The sequence below is a fragment of the Panthera pardus genome, unplaced genomic scaffold (genome assembly GCF_024362965.1).
Source record: "Panthera pardus isolate Hobbes unplaced genomic scaffold, ASM2436296v1 HiC_scaffold_7, whole genome shotgun sequence".
NCBI lineage: Eukaryota > Metazoa > Chordata > Mammalia > Carnivora > Felidae > Panthera > Panthera pardus.
In genome coordinates this window covers 54,741,661-54,760,820 of record NW_026527002.1, presented here as the reverse complement: position 1 = coordinate 54,760,820, position 19,160 = coordinate 54,741,661, and the positions used below count along the sequence as shown (strand labels likewise).

The following is a 19,160-nucleotide window of genomic DNA, read 5'->3' as shown; positions in this document are numbered from 1 at the left end:
GACTTTGGCTTAGGTAATGATCTCACAGTTGGTGAGTTTGAGCCCTGCTTCAGGATCTGTGCTGACAGCTCAGAGTCTGGAGCTTACTTCGGAATCTGTGTTTTCCTCTCTCTGTCTCTCCCTCCCCCACTCACACTCTGTCTCTCTTTCTCTCTTAAATATAAATAAACATTTAAAAAATACGTTTTGGAAGACAAAATTACTATATATGAAATAATTAAAATATGTGCAACATATTGTTCCATCATTTTCCTATGTCAGAACCTTTCAAATTGGGGGCAATATTAATCTCTCAGCCTCACGAAAGCCAGAGGCCCTCTGTTTTAACTGTTGTTCCATATACATATTTTGTGTTTCGTGATATTACAAATATTGAGAATTATTGACCTGGCAACAAATTTTATAGAAAATCTAAAACGGGAGGCATCATTATGGATTTCAGGGAAGAAGCAAAATGGAAGCGGTTGTTGGCAGGACACTTACAGTATTCAGGAGATATATCTTCTCTCTTTCACATTTAGAATGGTTAGCTTAAAAGAGCCATGGCTGGCTGACATCCTGTCTGGCTCCTCAAGGTATACTGTCTGGCTGCCTGTGTATTTTGGGCATAAACAAGAGGGAAAGGAAGATAGTGTGGGAGGGAGCCAAGGTGATTTTGGAGCACTGTAATTGATTCGTCAATTCAAGAGTCTCACAGAACTCAAGGTCAGTCTAAATCTGAGGCAGAAAACCCAGATCTATTTTGCAATGACTGAATACTTGCCACAGCTCAGGCTCATTCAAATCCCCATGGGAAAGTCTGAGATCAGTGAGTTTAGTTTATGAATCAAAGGCAACTTATATCTGTCCTTTAATGAACACAAAATAATATTTCAGTATCCCCCAAAGTGACAAGATGTGGTTTAATTGAGAAAATTAAAATGAAGGCACTCATCAATAATGATTCAAAAATAGAAACAGACATGCGATCATTGATGTTTTAATGCAAAGGTTTTTGCAACTTTCTGTTTTATCTTTTACAGAAATTAAAATTGCACTTATAAAAAATATAATCAACCAATATATTTCTATAACATATTTTAAGAAATTCACATTCTGTGAGTTTAGGTGATCTAACCAAATTTATTTGAACTGTTAGAGACTTATATAGGTAAAAGTTATACTTCGTTTTGTTGGCCTAAGCCCATAGTTATTTTAACTTGCCATTACCTTTACAAAATTATGAAACCTTTCTTCAAAATCCATGTTGATCTATGTATTCAAGAATAAATCAAATTTAAGGACTTATTCTCACTCTTAAAAACCTGTCATGTTTTTATTTCAATAAAGTTTAGAAAGCAAAGAAATGTTATTTAGAGGAAGCTGAAAAAAATATAAAATTTATTATTATGCCATCTGATGTGCAAAGTAGTTGCCTATACACATTTTATAGGCTTCTTTTGTATTTAAAACTCTTATTTCTCTGAGGCCACTATTCAAATGGCTGGCAGGGGGTAATTTGTTTTTATTCAGTGAATTCCTGATTGTTGTACAAGGAAAAGTTCTCTCACCTTTCATTCAACAATTCATCTTCCTATGGTGATTTATTTTACTATTTCCAGACATGCTTTATTACCTACAGACTTGACATGTACTTTTTTTTCTTTCTTTCTGGGAACCAACTGAGCCATAAATAGGTATGCACATTATAACAAGTCATAAACTCCTTGAATTGTACATTATTACAGACAATTCTACTGTCTTACTTTGCACAATTTAACAAACATGCCTCCACGCTGTTGTATAAAATTGAGAAGAACATTTGGATATATCCATAGATCAATTATTTAGGATTCTCTTAGATAAATTATTTAGGAAATGTATAACATACTAGGTGGCAAAATCAATAGTGAACTAATACTAGGCGGTGTCAAAAATGTTTGTTGCTTTGTCATAATTCTGTGATTTCATTCTGATTAGTAAGGAAAGGCTCCAATATTGAAGTGGTATTTATGAGAAAGAGGAGAGAAAAAGAGATCACATTAGATTGTTTTTATATATACCAATGATATTTTAATTCAGTTCAAACCATAACTGAAGGTATGTAAATATGTATAATATCCTAGAATTGGGATGTTCAAGACAGCTGTGTGGCTCCTGTTTTGAATCATATTTCATTGTCAAGAGAGTCTACATATATCGCCTGCTAGTATACAGCAGGTTATAAAAGTATTTTTATTTGCAACAATGCTCAGTTTGAAGAAAAATCTTAAATAGAATAAATATTCAATCTACCTTGTACAATAAAAGATGCTATGTAAAACCAAAAATGCAAAGTGTGCCAGCTCTCCCAATGTTTTCATTGTTTTGATAACTATAGAAATTTCTGAAATCTCTTAATTGAATCAATATAGTTCCTTCACATAAGATAAAATTTGCTAGTGGTATTTTTCAGAAATTTGGCTCCCATAAGGTTGTATTTATCTTGGTAAGCTAAAGGATAATTAAGTGCTTTTCAATAATTAATTAGTGAGATTAAAAAATAAACTGGGGCCCAGGGGATATAAACTCCAGTGGTCTTCAGTGTAAGCGTGGACTTGGCAAGGTCGTATTCCTCAATTTTATTCTGTGTGAAATGACCCATTCTGGCTATGTTTTTCTAGGATTCTCTGCCTCAAGTATTTGATTCTGGATTTCTGGATATAATTCATAGCTCTCTCTTTCACTTTACTCATACATAAATGCAACACATTTTGGTTTGTCAAACAAATGCCTGGATGTCTAGGGCCATCTTTGTTTTTGTTATTTTGGGTTTTTTTTAGTTGACTACTGTTGATTTGAATTCTGCTGAATATATGCACCTGCTTACAAGTCCATCAAAATCAGACTGCGGTTGGAAAGGTAAAATTTGGGTAATAAAGAATTACATTAAAAAGCACCCAATTGCTTTCACATACTGTTTGACCCACTCTGTTTATCAGGAGCTCCTTAATGAAGCTATCCTATAAAGCCCTGCTGTGCTTTTGTAACTCGATAGAAACCTTGTGGAAAGTCTCATCAGAAAGGTCAATAAAAGTATGAACATAGAGGGACGACTGGGTGGCTCAGTTGGTTAAGCATCCAACTTCGGCTCAGGTCATGATTTTGTGGGTGGTGAGTTTGACCCCCTTGGCAGACTCTGTGCTGACAGTTCAGAGCCTGGAACCTGCTTCAGATTCTATGTCTCACTCTTTCTCTGCCCCTCCCCTGCTCATGCTCTCTCTCTCTCTCTCTCTCTCTCTCCCTCTCAAAGAATAAATAAATATTTTAAAAAGTATAAACATAGAAAAATTCTCTGCTTTTCCCCTAAAATTAATATTGTGTAAAAATGAGATATATTAGTTCCCATATATTAGAGATGCCACTGCTAATATATTTTCCCCCCAACCTCCAATGTTCCATTTTTAACAAACGAGTCACTTTTTCTTTCAGTGTACTTCTTAAGCAATTTATGCCTGTTCCCATGCAAGGGGTTTTCAGATGGAAAGATTAGTCATGAAGCTGGATGCTATTATTTCAAGCTGTGCCAAGATCGAAGCAGGAATATGAGATTCATGGCCATATAAATGGTTGCTGAGACTATGGAAGTGGGCAAAATCATCAAGGGAGAGAGACATAAAGAGGGAAAATCAACCATGAAGGAGTATTCTGATCGGAGAAGGAAAAAAAAGAGTGTGGCTTGTTGGAATATCAGTAAGGGGAAAGTTTTGGTAATGAAGAATTGGTCCACAGTACCAAATACTAAAGTTTTCAGTTAGGATCAGGGCAGGGTCATCCATACCAAGATTAGACCTTAATGATGGTGGATTGAGTAGACTGGAAGAGTGGGAGAGAAGAAATGAAGAGTATTGAGTTGAAGAATGAACATGAGTATGAGAGAGTCGTTAAATCTAAAATTAAAAAAAAAAAAAAAAGAGAAGAAAAGAAAAGAAAAAAAGATTAGCTGTGTAAGAATGTGAAGCAAGGGGCACCTGGGTGGCTCAGGCAGCTAAGCATCTGACTCTTGGTTTTGGTTCAGGTCATGATCTCATGGTTTCAAGCCCCACATGGGGCTCTGTGCTGGCAGCATGAAACCTACTTGGGATTTTCTCTCCCTCCCTCTCTCTGCCCCTCCCCCACTCATGCTGTCTCTCTCTGTCTCTATCAAAAATAAATAATGTCTATTTATTTTTGAGAGAGACAGAGAGAGACAGCATGGGCAAGGGAGGGGCAGAAAGAGAGGGAGATACAGAATTCGGAGTAGGCTCCAGGCTCCAAGCTGTCAGCACAGAGCCTGACATGTGGTTTGAACTCATGGACCACAAGATCATTACCTGAGCCAAAGTCAGATGCCTAACCGACTGAGCCACACAGGCGCCTCTCAAAATAAATAAACTTAAATTAAAAAAAAGAATGTGAAACTCAATAGTGGTAACTAAAAGATGGAGATGGAAAGATGTTGTTTTGTTTTGCTTAGAAGACTGTACTAAGATGAGGTACTTGTGAATAGATTTCATGATCAAGAGACATACAATAAGGAGGGAGAGGTTAAAAATACATAAAAAACAGGGATGGTACTTAGGTCAGAAAATAACACTGCAGGAGGAGGTGGTACCAATAATATGGGGCAAAAAAAGGGAGAGTGGGTGCAGATACAGAAACATGAACATGTATGGGTCAGAATAGGGAGTTGAGACATTTCACTCTTAGTTAATCAAATCACCCTTTGTATAGTGAAATAAGAGACTTTCTCAAGGTATAAGTTGTCTTTATACTTAGACTATGGATTTTAATGTTAATATATTTTTATAATTCAGGTTTAACAAACCACATTTGTTTCTTCTTCGTCTTCAGTATCTACTGATACTGATAAATGTATATTTAGTAGTATGCTTTATCTTATGGATGTTAATGAAGAAGTTGATCTCCATTATAGAGGTTTGTGCCATGTAACTTTTAACTAGAGAAAGGATGTGATAGATAAATCAAGTTGACTGTTAATGTTTTATTTTACAGGTAATATTATCCTATTCAGATATATGTTGTTAAAACCTCTTATAAAAAATGTTTTAAGTTTACTCATCCATATTCACTGCTTACAACTGTGATGTGAAGAGTGTGTTTGGGGTTGTGCAATGTAGCAGTCTTTTCTATGACCCCAGGGTACCAAGGTCCTTCCCCTGTTCCGCTTTGTCACAAGATTTCTCTCTCTGATGACCACAAGGCAATTTGAGAAGTCAGATCCATGTATAAAGAAGAGCTCTAAGTTGGTGTATTAAGGAAAAGGGATGATAGTTATCCAGCTGCAGGCTAGTGAGTGTGTTTCCCTCATTTCCTACATGCAAATATTAATGAAAGGATTAAGATTTTTCTAAAACTCAAGACACAGATTCTATGTTTTTATACTTTTATATACATGAATGCATTAAAAAAGTATTTTTTTAACTACAGAATTACATCATCTGCAAACTTATATATATATATTCTGAAGGAAATTCTTGAAATACCATGTTTCTCAAATTTTAGCTGATAAACAATATTAAGTATCGGGAATATTTTCATCAATTTTTATGCAGTGAAATTCTTCAAAACTACCAGTCTTAATGGAATCATAGAGTAAATTCCTATGGGATTTCTAGATTTATACTTCTCTTTAAGTCATGTATTATTTTTTAGAAATGTACTGCACTCAACATACTTGAAAATGCATGAGAAGGATGACAAAAGAAGCATAATATATATTTCCATAGTTCATGGATGATATCATTGCAATTTATCTGGAGGAAAGGATCTCTTCCCTTTCTTTCCTCTATAAGGGACTTATACGTTTGTCTGTTTTTTTGACATTGTGCAGGTATCCAGCCACCCAGGAAATTAGTCTCAGTAGGTAGAGAACAATAGTAATAACTTGTGATTTTTCAGATGAGGATACAGTGCTTAGACACATGATTGGGAGAAAGAAAATGGAAATTCTCTGCAAGATAATTAGACTGTGGGAAGGGGCTTAGCAAAGGGAAGGGAGAGGCTCTAGCAACCTGACAGGGACCCAAGTCTGAAGAGAAAAAATAGGCAGTGAGAAGTCACCTTCCCTGGGAAATGCTGATGCATTTTTAGGAAGAGTGATGTCTGCCATTGGATTTACAGCTATTTCCAGCTCTCTGTAGTAATTGCATTCTGCTACTCCCTAACCTTTAGAAAGGTCTTCTATGTGAGACTGCCTGGTGTTAAGGTAAATTACAGGAAATGAAAGAACAGTGATGAAATCCAGCAAAAGACAACACTTACATCAGCAGGTTAAAGTGGGAAAGCAAACAATTGTATTGGCTGACTCAGCAATCAATATGGTAGAATCCATTTGTCCCTCACTTAATAGAGGATGTGACCATTGGGGTAGAGGGCAGATATTGAGATGCTACATAAAATCTGTAGAAAATACTAATGCTGCCTGATTTGCCTCCTTGCCAGAGGAATTTGATATGTGATTGAAAGAGCAAAACAGAGACTTATGGCTTCATTCTTTGCATATTCCTGATGTCTTCCAATTTTGAAAAGTACCAAAAATCCATGAAAAATGCCTAAATTAATCACTCCTTTGCAAATCACAGTAAAAAATGAATATACTTACAAAGTACCAAAGGGATAAAAAAGCAGTAAGTGAGAAGATTTAAGTGGTGTCAGCTTTCAAGAAGAGAAATGCTTTGGAAGGGTTTATAGAAAGTGAATGGCTGAGAAGAATTTGCTTTCTGAGCAAGAACAATGTATTCCAAGGCTGGGAAAGACATAGGAGAGGCTTGATTTGGAGCCTTTTATGGCTACTGTTAATGCTATTAATCGATGTTTCCTAACAATTTAACTGGCTTCTAAGAAAAATCCAATATGTAACAGTAAACAAAGAGAGAAACTTATTTTCTAGTATAAACATTTAAGTTATTTTGAGGGAGGAAAGACTTTGAGATGCATCACAACATTCCTGAAAGTTTTCAGTATTAAAAACAGTTCAGTCAAGATTCTGTTCATTCTTTCACTTGATACATTTACTTAATACATTCTATGTGCCAGCCACTGGGTACATGTGACAGATTTCACTCTTGCTGTTACGGGGTTTATTTATATTCTGAAGGAGCAGAAAAACAGTAAGAATGCCTAGTGCTCTATGTTCTAGCTACTATGGCTGAATAAACAATTATGCCAAAACTGAGTGGCTTAAAGCAATAGCAAACTTTTATTTTGTGCCTCAACCTGACATCTGCTCAGGACCGAGGTGGTACAGAGGTTATGAGTTGAAATCATCTGAAGACTAACGTGTCTAATGTTGAAGCGGGTTGTCAAATGAGGCTTCTCTGGAACTGTTGGCTGGAAAAATTATGTGTGGCTTCTCAGTATGTCCTGGGCTTCCTCAGATCATGGGGTATGGGTTCAACCCCAGAAGTGAGAGAGAGCAAAAGAGAGAGAAAAAACTTCTATATGGCCCTTTTGGACTTAGTCTTGGAGGTCACACAGCATTATCCCTTTCAGTACATTCTATTCATTGGAAGAGTTAAAATGTCCAGCCATAGTCAGGAATAGGGAAAATAGACACTACCGCTTGATGAGAAGTTACAAGGTTCTAAAGAGAATTTATGAATTAAAATATTATTGGAGTCATTTTTGGAAAATACATTCTGCTACATTGTGTTATTTAACTTTTTAGTCTAATAAATAAAAACTTGAATGTTGTATTAATGAAAAAATATTCATTTAAAATCTTTCACTGAACTTGTGTCTCTTTGGAGATATTGCTAGTATTAATATTGCTATTATCATTATTACTAACATTATTGACTTGTGAACTTCCAAATTCCATTGGCCTTTAACTTTTTCTTAGCAAAAGTTGATGTTGTAAAAAGTCTACTGAAAGGGACTACATTAAACTTTTTGGTTTGGGATAGTTTGTAATATTCATTTGAAATCTCCTGGTTCCTGAGATCAAGCCCCACATCAGGCTCTGCACTAACAGCATGGAGCCTATTCGGGATTCTCTCTCTCTCTCTCTCTCTCTCTCTCTCTCTCTCTCTCTCTCTCCCCCTCTCTCTCTCCTGCCCCTCCCCTACTAGTACTCTCTGTCTCTCCCAGAATAAATAAATGAACATTTTTAAAAAAGAAAAGAAAGCCAAAAATAGACTGTCTCCACTATCCCCAGGGAATCCCCATGAGAATTACCATTTTACTTTATCTTATCATAATTTAACATAAATAATTTGTTTACTTTATGTAATGTAAATAAGGCGTTATCATAAATAAACATTCTATGCCACATAACATTGTTCAAAGATGTTAATGGGTTATGTTCTATGGTAGAAATTGTTTCTCCTTAAAAAAATATTGAAGATAGTGCCAGGTGAAGGACACAATGAAAAAAATAATTGTAGAAAAATATCAAAAAAAGGTATTATAAAAATGCAAGGAATAGGTCACCTTTGTCCAGATTAAAGGTAAGAGTATATTAAAGTGGAAAGGGTCATTGATGAAATGATTACACTAGTCAAAATGACATCATCATTTTTTTAAAGGTTAGTAAGCAAAGTACTATGTCTGCTCTTTAAAAATGTCAAAGAAAATGCTACTTTTCCAAAGTGTGAAGTTATGCTAATTTAAACACTACAAGCACAAGTGATACAAAGGAAACTAGTTTAATACACACTATTAGTCAGAAATTATATATTCTTACAATGTTAGTGAAATGTCAGAGAAAGTTTGATGAAGATGAAAAATCCATATTTTTTATTCTTAGATACATTAACCATAACCTAAGGACACTAAAGGAGAAAGAATAATAAAAGACTTAGAAATTCAAGTAAGGAGAAAAGAAAATCTTCCTTAAACTGAAATAATAGAACTAAATGAACACTTAATTCTATAGAACATAACCTGATATACTGGATTAAGTATAGTCAACTAGGGTTCTACTAATTAGATATCACTTACCTATTTCCTGTCACTTCCATTTCTTCGTTGTAACAATAATGTTTGTCCTTATTGGCAGGGCTATTGTGAATACATATTAGATTGTTCCCAATACTTTTACATTAATATTTAGGCCGTTTCCAACCCTTATAGATATCCTTATGCTTAATCTTTTATATATGTGCTAATTTTTAGTAATATCAATTCTTAAAGGTAGAATTGGCACATCAATGGATATGTCTATTTTTAATTTTAAAAGATATTCAACATATAGTTTATATTCTATGATATTATCAGATAGCTGTTCATGTTCTAATAAAATCAGTCAAGAGAACTCCATATTTCCAAATTTTTATGTTGCACACCAAAAAAATGTGGATTTGTTTAATATCCCTGAAGCCCTGATAACTGGAAGAGACCTAGTATATTCATACTTCAGCTCAGTAAGGGGATGACACCAAGCAGAGGGGAATTAGGCAACCAAGAGATTAAAAGTGTTGATCAAACCCATATGCATTGAGTGCATGTTCTTTTTACATGACATACTCTTTAAAATTTGAAAAGGCCTTTGTGAAAATGATATAAATAATTTATTATACAGTATAGTTCAATATATAGTACTTGATTCTCATTTCTTAGGCAATTTGAATAAATGCATGAACTACCATCAAGCAGAGATCTGAAGTGATTTTTAGCATCAAAAATGCATCATAGGTTGGGGCACCTGGATGGCTTAGTCGGTTGAGTGTCAGACTTTGGCTCAAGTCATGATGTCCTGGTTCATGAGTTTGAGCCCCATGTGGGGCTTTCTGCTGTCAGCCTGTCAGCACAGAACCCTTTTTGGGTCCTCTGTCCCCCCCCCCCCGCCCCTCTCCCACTTGCACTCTCCCAAAAATAAATAAATATTAAAAAAATACATCATAGACTTCTGGTTTCCAGTCTGGCAGGTAAATAGTTTAGAAATCATCACTCTTCCTCACAAGAAGAAAAAAGTTGAACAAATTGAAAAGCAATGATTCTTAGATCCACCAAAGAACTGTTTTCACAGGGAAAACTGCTGCTCTGAAAAAAAAAGAGATAGGCCAATACAGAAAGTTTATTCACCAGAACTAAACTTAGTTAGATTTTGCGGAAGAACAAAACAAGAAATATATCATTGAATGAATTGTTCTTTTTTCTATTTTTCTAAAGGAAAACCAAATAAGCAAACAAGTACACAACTACTACTCTCTAGAGACAGGGCCAGGTAGAAGGGAGGTTTGGAAAAGAAAAAAAGAAAGCATTGGGTACCCAGAACCTTCTTCACAATTTTCCATGTCACTGACTGTGGGAGGGTCCTGGAAACATGAAAGAAAGAATTTATTGTAGCTAAAATAGATGTTGTTAAAGAAAAATCCATGTCCAGGTGTCGGATTGTCCAATATTTGCCACATCAAATTTTTTCAATTTCTTACAACTGACAGGGTGCCTTTTGCTCCAAACTTACATTTTTGCCTGAAACATAAGATTAGTGATTTTAAAAGTAAACACTCTACTGCTCGCTTCAGCAGCACCTATACTAAAATCTGAACCATACAGAGAAGATTAGCATGGGCCCTGCTGAAGGATGATGGACAAATTTGTAAAAGTAAACTTTATATTGTTCTTTCCTTTTAGTTTCCATCTGAAGTATCAGTTTCGATATTAGCTAATACATTTTGGCTCTCAGATGACTATCGTAGGTGGACATACATGGATGAGGTTTACTCGGTTTAAAAAAATAAAAATACAACCTCGGATCAGGTTGACACACAGGAAATTGCAAAGCATTCTCCATGAAATCAGTGTTTATAAAGTATTCAGGGACATTCTTTAAATGGTTTCTTACACCTGTGGCTATAACACCTTCTGGTCAGTGAAAAGTAAACCATGAAAGAGGGAAAGATAAAACAAGGCAGTTTCCTTTGGTGGCAGCTGCTATTCTATGCCCAGGATGTGTCATCTTTACTGACACTTAAAAAGCATATATAAAAACACTTAATGTGTTTGGGTGACTGTTGATGACAGATTGTCACCAAGTCTATCTTCTGGGTAATTTCTCCTCCAAGTTCATCTTAAAAGACAGATGCTTCAGGTATTTTGGGACTTACAAATTTAATGGGTTACTATTTTTCTGTTGCAACTGGTGTTTCTAGAATGATAGTGTGAGTGTTCAGAATAGCTAATGTGATGGAAATCTCTGAAATTGTAATTATGTGCTTTGATTCTGTTTATAAGAAATGAATTTGGTGGCATCAGTTTCTTAAAATAGACAAAATGTCACAGGACTGTAGTGCACACTTGTCTAGAAATACAGATAGTAGGAGTCAGAGTTGCTCAGAGTCAGGAATACTGGATAACCTCATGATTTGGTACTGATGGGAAATTAACAATTTTTCCTCATGTTTACCTTACCCATATGTAATTAATTTTGAAGCCACCGGGAATATTGATACAGAAGATTTAGGAACACAGGTATTTCTTAAAATGAGCCCTTACAGTAATTGGCATCGTATTTTGCCACTTTGGATCCTGTTAGTTTGAACATATCTTATTTCTTAACTATCATGTTTTATTTGAATTTCCAGTCTTTTCACATGTAGTTTGTCCTTCCAACACCCTATCTCCACCCATGTGACAAAGACTTAATCATCCTCCAGTCACTGCTTGGATATCACTACCACTTATCCCAGAAATATTTTCTCTCTGCCAATCTGGGTTTAGATATCCTTCCTTTGGTGGCTTTGTCTGTCTCTGTGAGATGTGTTCAAAGTTATCTCCATTACCATTGTAGTCTTACCACACTGTATAAAATATTTATTACTTTTATTATTTAAAAGGTATGAAAAGGGGCGCCTGGGTGGCTTACTCGGTTGAGCGTCCGACTTTGGCTCAGGTCATGATCTCACAGTCTGTGAGTTTGCTCCCCGCATCAGGCTCTGTGCTGACAGCTTGGAGCCTGGAGCCTGCTTCAGATTCTGTGTCTCCCTCTCTCTCTGCCCCTCCCCTGCTCATGCTCTCTCTCTGTCTCAAAAATAAATAAGAACATTTAAAAAAAAATGAAAGGTATGTAAAAATGATTTTTTATTGAGCATTAAAGATTTACTTCCTATGTGTGTTATTACTAATTTTTTCTATATTAGTTTGGAACTACTTGTATTAGTTTTCTATAGCTGCCATTAATAAATTACCACTATATGAATGGCTGAAAACAATGCAAATGTATTACAACTCTGTGGGTCAGGTCTCATCGGTCTAAAGTCAATGTGTTGGGAAACTGTGTTCCTTTCAGGAGATTCTGGGGAAGAATCTGTTTCCTTGTCTTTCCAACTTTTAGAAGATTCCTTACCTCCAACTTGAATGCCTGCAAGGTTGAAGCTGTCTGTGCTTTTCTTCCATAGCCACATCTCCCCATAATCCTCACCTGACTACTTTTACCTTTAAGGACCTTTGTGATTACTTTGGGCCTATTTGGATAAGCCAGGAGAATCTCATCTGAAGGTCAGATCATTAGCAACCTTAGATCTGTGTGCAACCTTCATTTTCCTTCAGCATTGCAATCTAACATACTCAAAGGTTCCAGGGATTAGGAAATGGACGTGTTTGGGTGGACCATTATTCTGGCTATCACACTGGTTTAATTTGCTTCCTTCATTTTGTTTGACTTTATATATGTTCTGCCAAATGACATGTCTGTCCAAACGTTTGTCCCAATGAGATGTTCTATTGATATAGGATGAATTGCATACAGTTCGCTCTATATAAATCCAATTACAAGACAGTTAATCCTATGTACATCACCATGGTAAGATTTCCAATGTCAATTTATTGGGCCCACCAAATTTAGAATCATATTTTTAAATAAATAAGAAGCACTTACATTCATTCCAACAGAAGTGGTTTTTTAATTTCATTATAAATATGAGAGAAATGTTAAGAACAATGTTAAATGGAGTTTTTATTTCCAACTAATAGAAATCCAATGTATGTAGCCTTCAATGCATTGAAGGATATTGTATTAAAAATAAACAGTGGTGAGTGACACTGTAGCTGAAATTTGGGGGAGAGCTAATCTTCAGAACAACTGGAACCAGGAACTTGAACAAGGACAAGACTGAGCTTCTCTCCTTTTCTTCCTCTCTGCATTTCTCTTTGAAGCTACTTCATTGTTTTCACTCACTCAGGCTTTCTTCTCATAATACAAAATGAGTCCTCTGATGGCTTTTGAATTGCTCATCTCATAAATTTAATTGCTGGAAAAAACTTTACCATATACTCTTGGACCAGGCCAAGACTAATAATCCTAAATAAGAAACTGAACTCATCTGGTTTAGCTATCCTCCTGTGGACCAATCAACTGAAGGCAGGAGTGTGTATCAATGTCACATTTTATTAAAAATATACTATCCTTGGGGCGCCTGGGTGGCGCAGTCGGTTAAGCGTCCGACTTCAGCCAGGTCACGATCTCACGGTCCGTGAGTTCGAGCCCCGCGTCAGGCTCTGGGCTGATGGCTCAGAGCCTGGAGCCTGTTTCCGATTCTGTGTCTCCCTCTCTCTCTGTCCCTCCCCCGTTCATGCTCTGTCTCTCTCTGTCCCAAAAATAAATAAACGTTGAAAAAAAAAAAAAAATTAAAAATATACTATCCTTGTGGAAAGGGTAGCAATATTTCATAGAAAATACCAACTGAAAAAGCAACCCCACCAGTAACCAAAACAAAACATAATTGGTAGCCAATATAATATGTTCAATAAATATTAGGGGCACCTGGGTGTCTCGGTTGGTTGGGTGTCTGACTTTGACTCAGGTCACGATCCCATGGTTCATGAGTTGGAGTCCCACATCAGGCTCTGTGCTGACAGCTCAGAGCCTGGAACCAACTTCAGATTCTGTGTCTTCCTCTGTCACTCTGCCCCTCCCCTCCTCGTACTCTATCTCTCAAAAACAAACAAACAAATAAAAATAAATAAATAAATAAATAAACAAACAAACAAACAAACAAACAAACAAAAAAACATTAGCTACCTGAAATGAACAAATAAATGATTCATATGTTTTTGCCTTAAAGATATAAATTCTAGATTGTACCCTAATATCATCAATAGCTTATCACCATCTGCTACAATTTTTCCTTACAGGCTTTATTTACAATGAGAATTAAAAGTTCATGTTGATGGATAGATATAAGGTGCATAATAATCCTTATTCACCAATGCAATATTTTGTTAGATTCAAAGATTTCTAATTACTAAGAAAATTAGGTATGTGGGAAATGTTTTCTGCAGCCATCATTTAAACCAAAAGTAGTTTTTTATTCCCTTTCAAATTAATGTTAAGTTAAAAACAGAATACCTCATTCTTTGAGTATTCTTTTTAATCAAATGTTTATGCATTCAGTTTGCCTGGCTCCAGAGTATGTGAAAATTATAGTAGTTCCTTGTGTGTTTTTTGAATAGCTTTATTGAGGTAAAATTGAAATACAAGAAAATGGCACATATTTAACATATACAATTCGATAGATCTTAGCATACACACTTACCTATGAAACTATCAGCACAATCAAGGTAATAGGCATATCAGTCACATCTAGACATTTCCTCCTGCTCTCCCCTTTTTTTCAGCAAGAACACTTAACTTGAGATCAACTCTATTAACATATTTTTCAATGTATAATGTAGTATTGCTAACTAATACGGTATCTTTAACAATAAGACAATATAGTATTGTTACAATATAGCATTGTTAACAATAGTATTAACAACAATATTGTCAACTATAAATCTGTACAGCAGATCTCTAGAAAATATTCACATTGCATAACTGAAACTTTACATCCATTGAATAACACCTCTCCATTTTGCTGTTCCCCAGGCTCCTGACAACCACTATGCTACTCTCACTTGACAGTTTAATTTTTTTTTTATTTGAGAGAGAAAGAAAGAGAGAGAGAGAAAGAGAGAGAGAGAGAGAGAGAGAGAGAGAGAGAGAGAATCTTAAGCAGGCTCCACACTCAGCACAGAGCCCATTGGAGGGCTCGATCCCATGACCCTGGGATCATGACCTGAGCTGAAGTCAAGAGTCGGTCACTCAACTGACTGAGCCACCCAGGTGTCCCAAGTTTGACTTTTTAGATACTCTATAAAAGTGAGATCATGCACTATTTGTACTTCTGTGACTGGCTTACTTCAATTAGCTTAATGTCTTTCAGGTTCATCCACATCATCATCTATGGCAGGACTTCCTTCTTTTTAATGCTGAATATATTACATTTTATGTACATGCCACATTTTCTTAAGTCATTCATCTGTTGATGGACAGACATTTAGGTCGTTTCCATATCTTGGCTTTTGTGAGTAAAGAAGGCTGCAATGAACAAGGAATACTGATATCTCTTTAGGATCCTGATTTCAATTATTTTGGATATATTTACCTACCAGTGGGATTACTGGATCAAAGGGTAGTTCTATTTTTAATTTTTTGATGAATTCGTACACAGTTTTCTATTGCATTTTCACTATTTTACACTCCCACCAGTATTACATTAAATCTTTAATCCATTTTGAGTCTATTTTGGCATATTGTATAAGATGGGGGTCCAGTTTCATTTTTTTTTTTCTTGTGAATATCCAGTTTTTCCAATACTATTTGTTGAAGACAATGTCTTTTCCTTATTGTGTATTCCTAGCACCCTTGTCAAAGATCAGTTGACTGTTTTTGTATGGATTTATGTCTGGGGTTTCTGGAAAATAGCTTAGCTATTGTTGTTTAGGTGATATAACATAAATGGGGAGTAATTGTGTAACTCCTGGCTTGCTCCTATCTTTCAACAAAGAGATTTGTTGATAAAGGCAAATGGCAATGTAAAAATAAAGAGTTCTCGTTTATATAGTGATTTTATCTTACAAAGCCATTTCAGGGTATCTAATGTTTACTTATTTCTGAGAGACAGAGAGAGAGAGAGAGAGAGAGAGAGAGAGAGAGAGATAGCACAAGCAGCAGAGTGGCAGAGAGAGAGGGAGACACAGAATGTGAAGCAGGCTCCAGGCTCTGAGCTGTCAGCACAGAGCCTGACACAGGGCTCGAACTCACAAACTGTGAGATCATGACCTGAGCCAAAGTCGGACACTTAACCCACTGAGCCACCCAGGCGCCCCTAGGTAGTGACAACTACTGACTACAATCCGCACTTAAAAATAAGAAAACTGTGGCTCAGAGACTAGCTAATTTTCCAGAATCATGGATTCATTAAGGATCATTCTAGGCCTCATTGTTAATACTATAGACTCACTTTTTGTTTGTTTGTTTTTGATCTTTTGCTTTTGAGAGACCCAGAGAGCACAAGCGGGGGAGAAACAGAGAGAGGGAGACACAGAATCCAAAGCAGGCTCCAGGTTCTGAGCTGTCAGCACAGAGCCTGACACAGGGCTACAACCCACAAACTGTGAGATCATGACCTGAGCTGAAGTCAGATGCTTAACCTACTGTGCCACCCAGATACCCCTACTTTGGACTCTTTAGTGAGATTTTTTTCTTCTTTTTATATTACTTGCTTGTAAATGTCATGTATAAGTAAGTTTCACACATGTGTTCATTTTTTTATTTATTGGCAAAAAATGTGTCTGTATGCTATAATTCCTCAATTCTCAATGTTACAAGAATAAATCAACCGATACAGGGAGAAAATGTGTATTTTAGGAGATATTTTTTATTCTCCAGATTATTTTTATTCTCCATATAAGTAGGATGGTGGGAAAGAACAAATAAATAGGAATTGAGAAATAGAAAATGGCCTTAACTACAACCTCAACTTGCTTCTTAATAGTATTCAACTATTTATAAGTAGTTACTCCTAAAATTAATATTGATAAATGTAATAATGTTTTAGTTACATTTTCACTGCTGGGTTTCATGAAAGATGAAGCATGAGAGTCTTTACTGATTATTAAATTAAAGTTAGCAGTTATCTTTGACTTCTGTATGTAAGAAAATATACCTTTATCAGTAGTAATAAAGAATCACTCAATATTCTCACCACCTCAAGGGTCCAAAACCAAATATGTGGGGATTTTTTAGATGGTATTCAAACAGACTATGAGAAATAGTACCATTTGATAGTGCTTGAATGGAACCCTGAGTTAAATCACTTACAGACGTGCCCTTGTTTGTGGGAGATAACAGTGATAGTTGTGGAAATGATAACTCAATTTTAAAAATTGACTTTCAATCACTGAAAAAAAAATGACATAATTCCCCAGAGAACACTGAAGAAAGTCATTCAACAAGACCACCTGTGGCATTAATGCTCACAGTGTATTTGTCATCCCCCATTTAGCTCCCTTATGTAAATGCTGCAGAGAATTTTTTAAAGGATGGAACAAAGGCATATCAAAATCAAGTTGCCAACAAAATTAATAATACATTGACTTAAATTGTGATCAACAATAAAATGTCTTCAAGGAGGCAATCAGACAGTTCACTCAGCAGGAGAGTATCATGGGCTGCAAGCCGATTTGGGACGCAAACTGCACTATAATCACACATCTGAGAATCAAAGGAACTGTTTTCTATGTCATCAAATAGTCTAGATTATTCAAGCAATGGGTTGTTTACTAATGATTTGCACTGTCTCTAAGTTATCAAAATAATTCATTTTATACTCAGGTCTTACAAGTAATATGTTACTATTTTATTATATTTTAAAGGAAGTCAAAAAATGTGTTTGCACATTATTTTTGATAAAATAAAGTGAATTCTTGGCATACAAAAAACTGCACATTTTTCAACCAAAAATAAATTCACTTTTAAAAATCTCTTCAAATCCTTGAGATCTAAGAGACGCATAGATAACAAGACACGTCTCATTTTAATGTTTCCATTGGGACACCAGAAATCGACTGAGTCTAAAGTGAATTTTTATAACCTAGCTATGATGGTTAATTTTATGTGCTAATTTAACTGGGCTAAGAAACACCCAGATAACTGGTAAAACATTATTTCTGGATGTGTTTTTGAAAGAGTTTCTGGAAGAGAGTAATATCTGATTTCAGTAGACTGAGTGGAGATCTACCCTCATCAATGTGGGCCAGCATTATCTAATCCAGTGAGGGCCTGAAAAGATCAAAAAGACTAAAGAAGGGTGAATTCTCTCTCTCTTCTTGAACTGGATGTTCACCTTTTTCTGCCCTCAGATATTGGAGCTTCTGGTTCTCAGACCTCAGATTCAGACTGAATTATACCACCAGCTTTCCTGGTTCACTAGTTTACAGCTGATAAGAACTTCTCAGCCTACATGACCATGAAAGCCAATTCCTATAATAAATTTCCTCATATATTCTATTGGTTCTGTTTCTCTGGATAACCTCAATACAGGTTTTGGTACTAAGAGTGGGGTTTCTTAGTAAATTTGATGGCTATAACAAAGCACCACAGATTGGGAAACTTATAAGTGATAGAAATTTATTTTCTCACAGTTCTGGAGACTGGGAAGCCCAAGGTCAGGGCGTCAGCATGACTGGGTGAAGTCCTTTTTCCTAGTTCATAGCTGACGACTTTTTGCTGTGTCCTCACACAGGGACAGGAAGGGACAGGGGATATCTGTGAGCTCCTTTTATAAGAACACTAACCTCATTCATGAGGACTCCACCCTCCTGACCTAAGTACGTCCTCTCAAAAGTGCTATGTTCTAATACCACCATATTTGGCACTAAGATTTTCATATATGAATTTTGGGGAGGCACACCATTCAAATCAGCATTAGCCCTTACCTAAACAGGAGAAGGCAAGCCTAAATGTCATTTCTGAAATAGGTAATGTTCATGCAGGATCTGAAATTCCTCTTTATAATACTTCTGCACCAAGCTTCTTATTCCTCATCTGTAATTACTGTATTCTAAGGACTCTTCCTCATTATGTCACATGTTGGGGCCAACCGTATATGTGCATGATATAATATTTTGAAGCTCTTAAAAATACTTCATCAAACATTCTTTGAATACCAGCTATGCAGAATGTCATAGGTATGGTTCCTGCTCTCTCAAGGAGCTAGCTGTTGAGAATGAGAATCAGGCTCACAAAAGTACTTTCCATACACAGTGACTTAGGTGTTGTGACAAGGATGTATAGTGAATTTTGGAGACACACAGGTGATAATAGTCAACTTAATCTAGCATCAATCTAGAAACGCTTCCTAAGGGAATGATGCTGG

The 19,160-nt window shown here is 35.9% G+C and overlaps 1 non-coding gene across 1 annotated transcript; it reads left to right on the top strand.

Annotated features, from left to right (window-relative positions):
- Positions 1-10,474: 10,474 nt before the first annotated feature.
- LOC128775403 (U6 spliceosomal RNA) lies at positions 10,475-10,581 on the top strand. The gene has a single exon (XR_008420126.1). It is a non-coding gene; the product is annotated as a U6 spliceosomal RNA (small nuclear RNA).
- Positions 10,582-19,160: the final 8,579 nt, after the last annotated feature.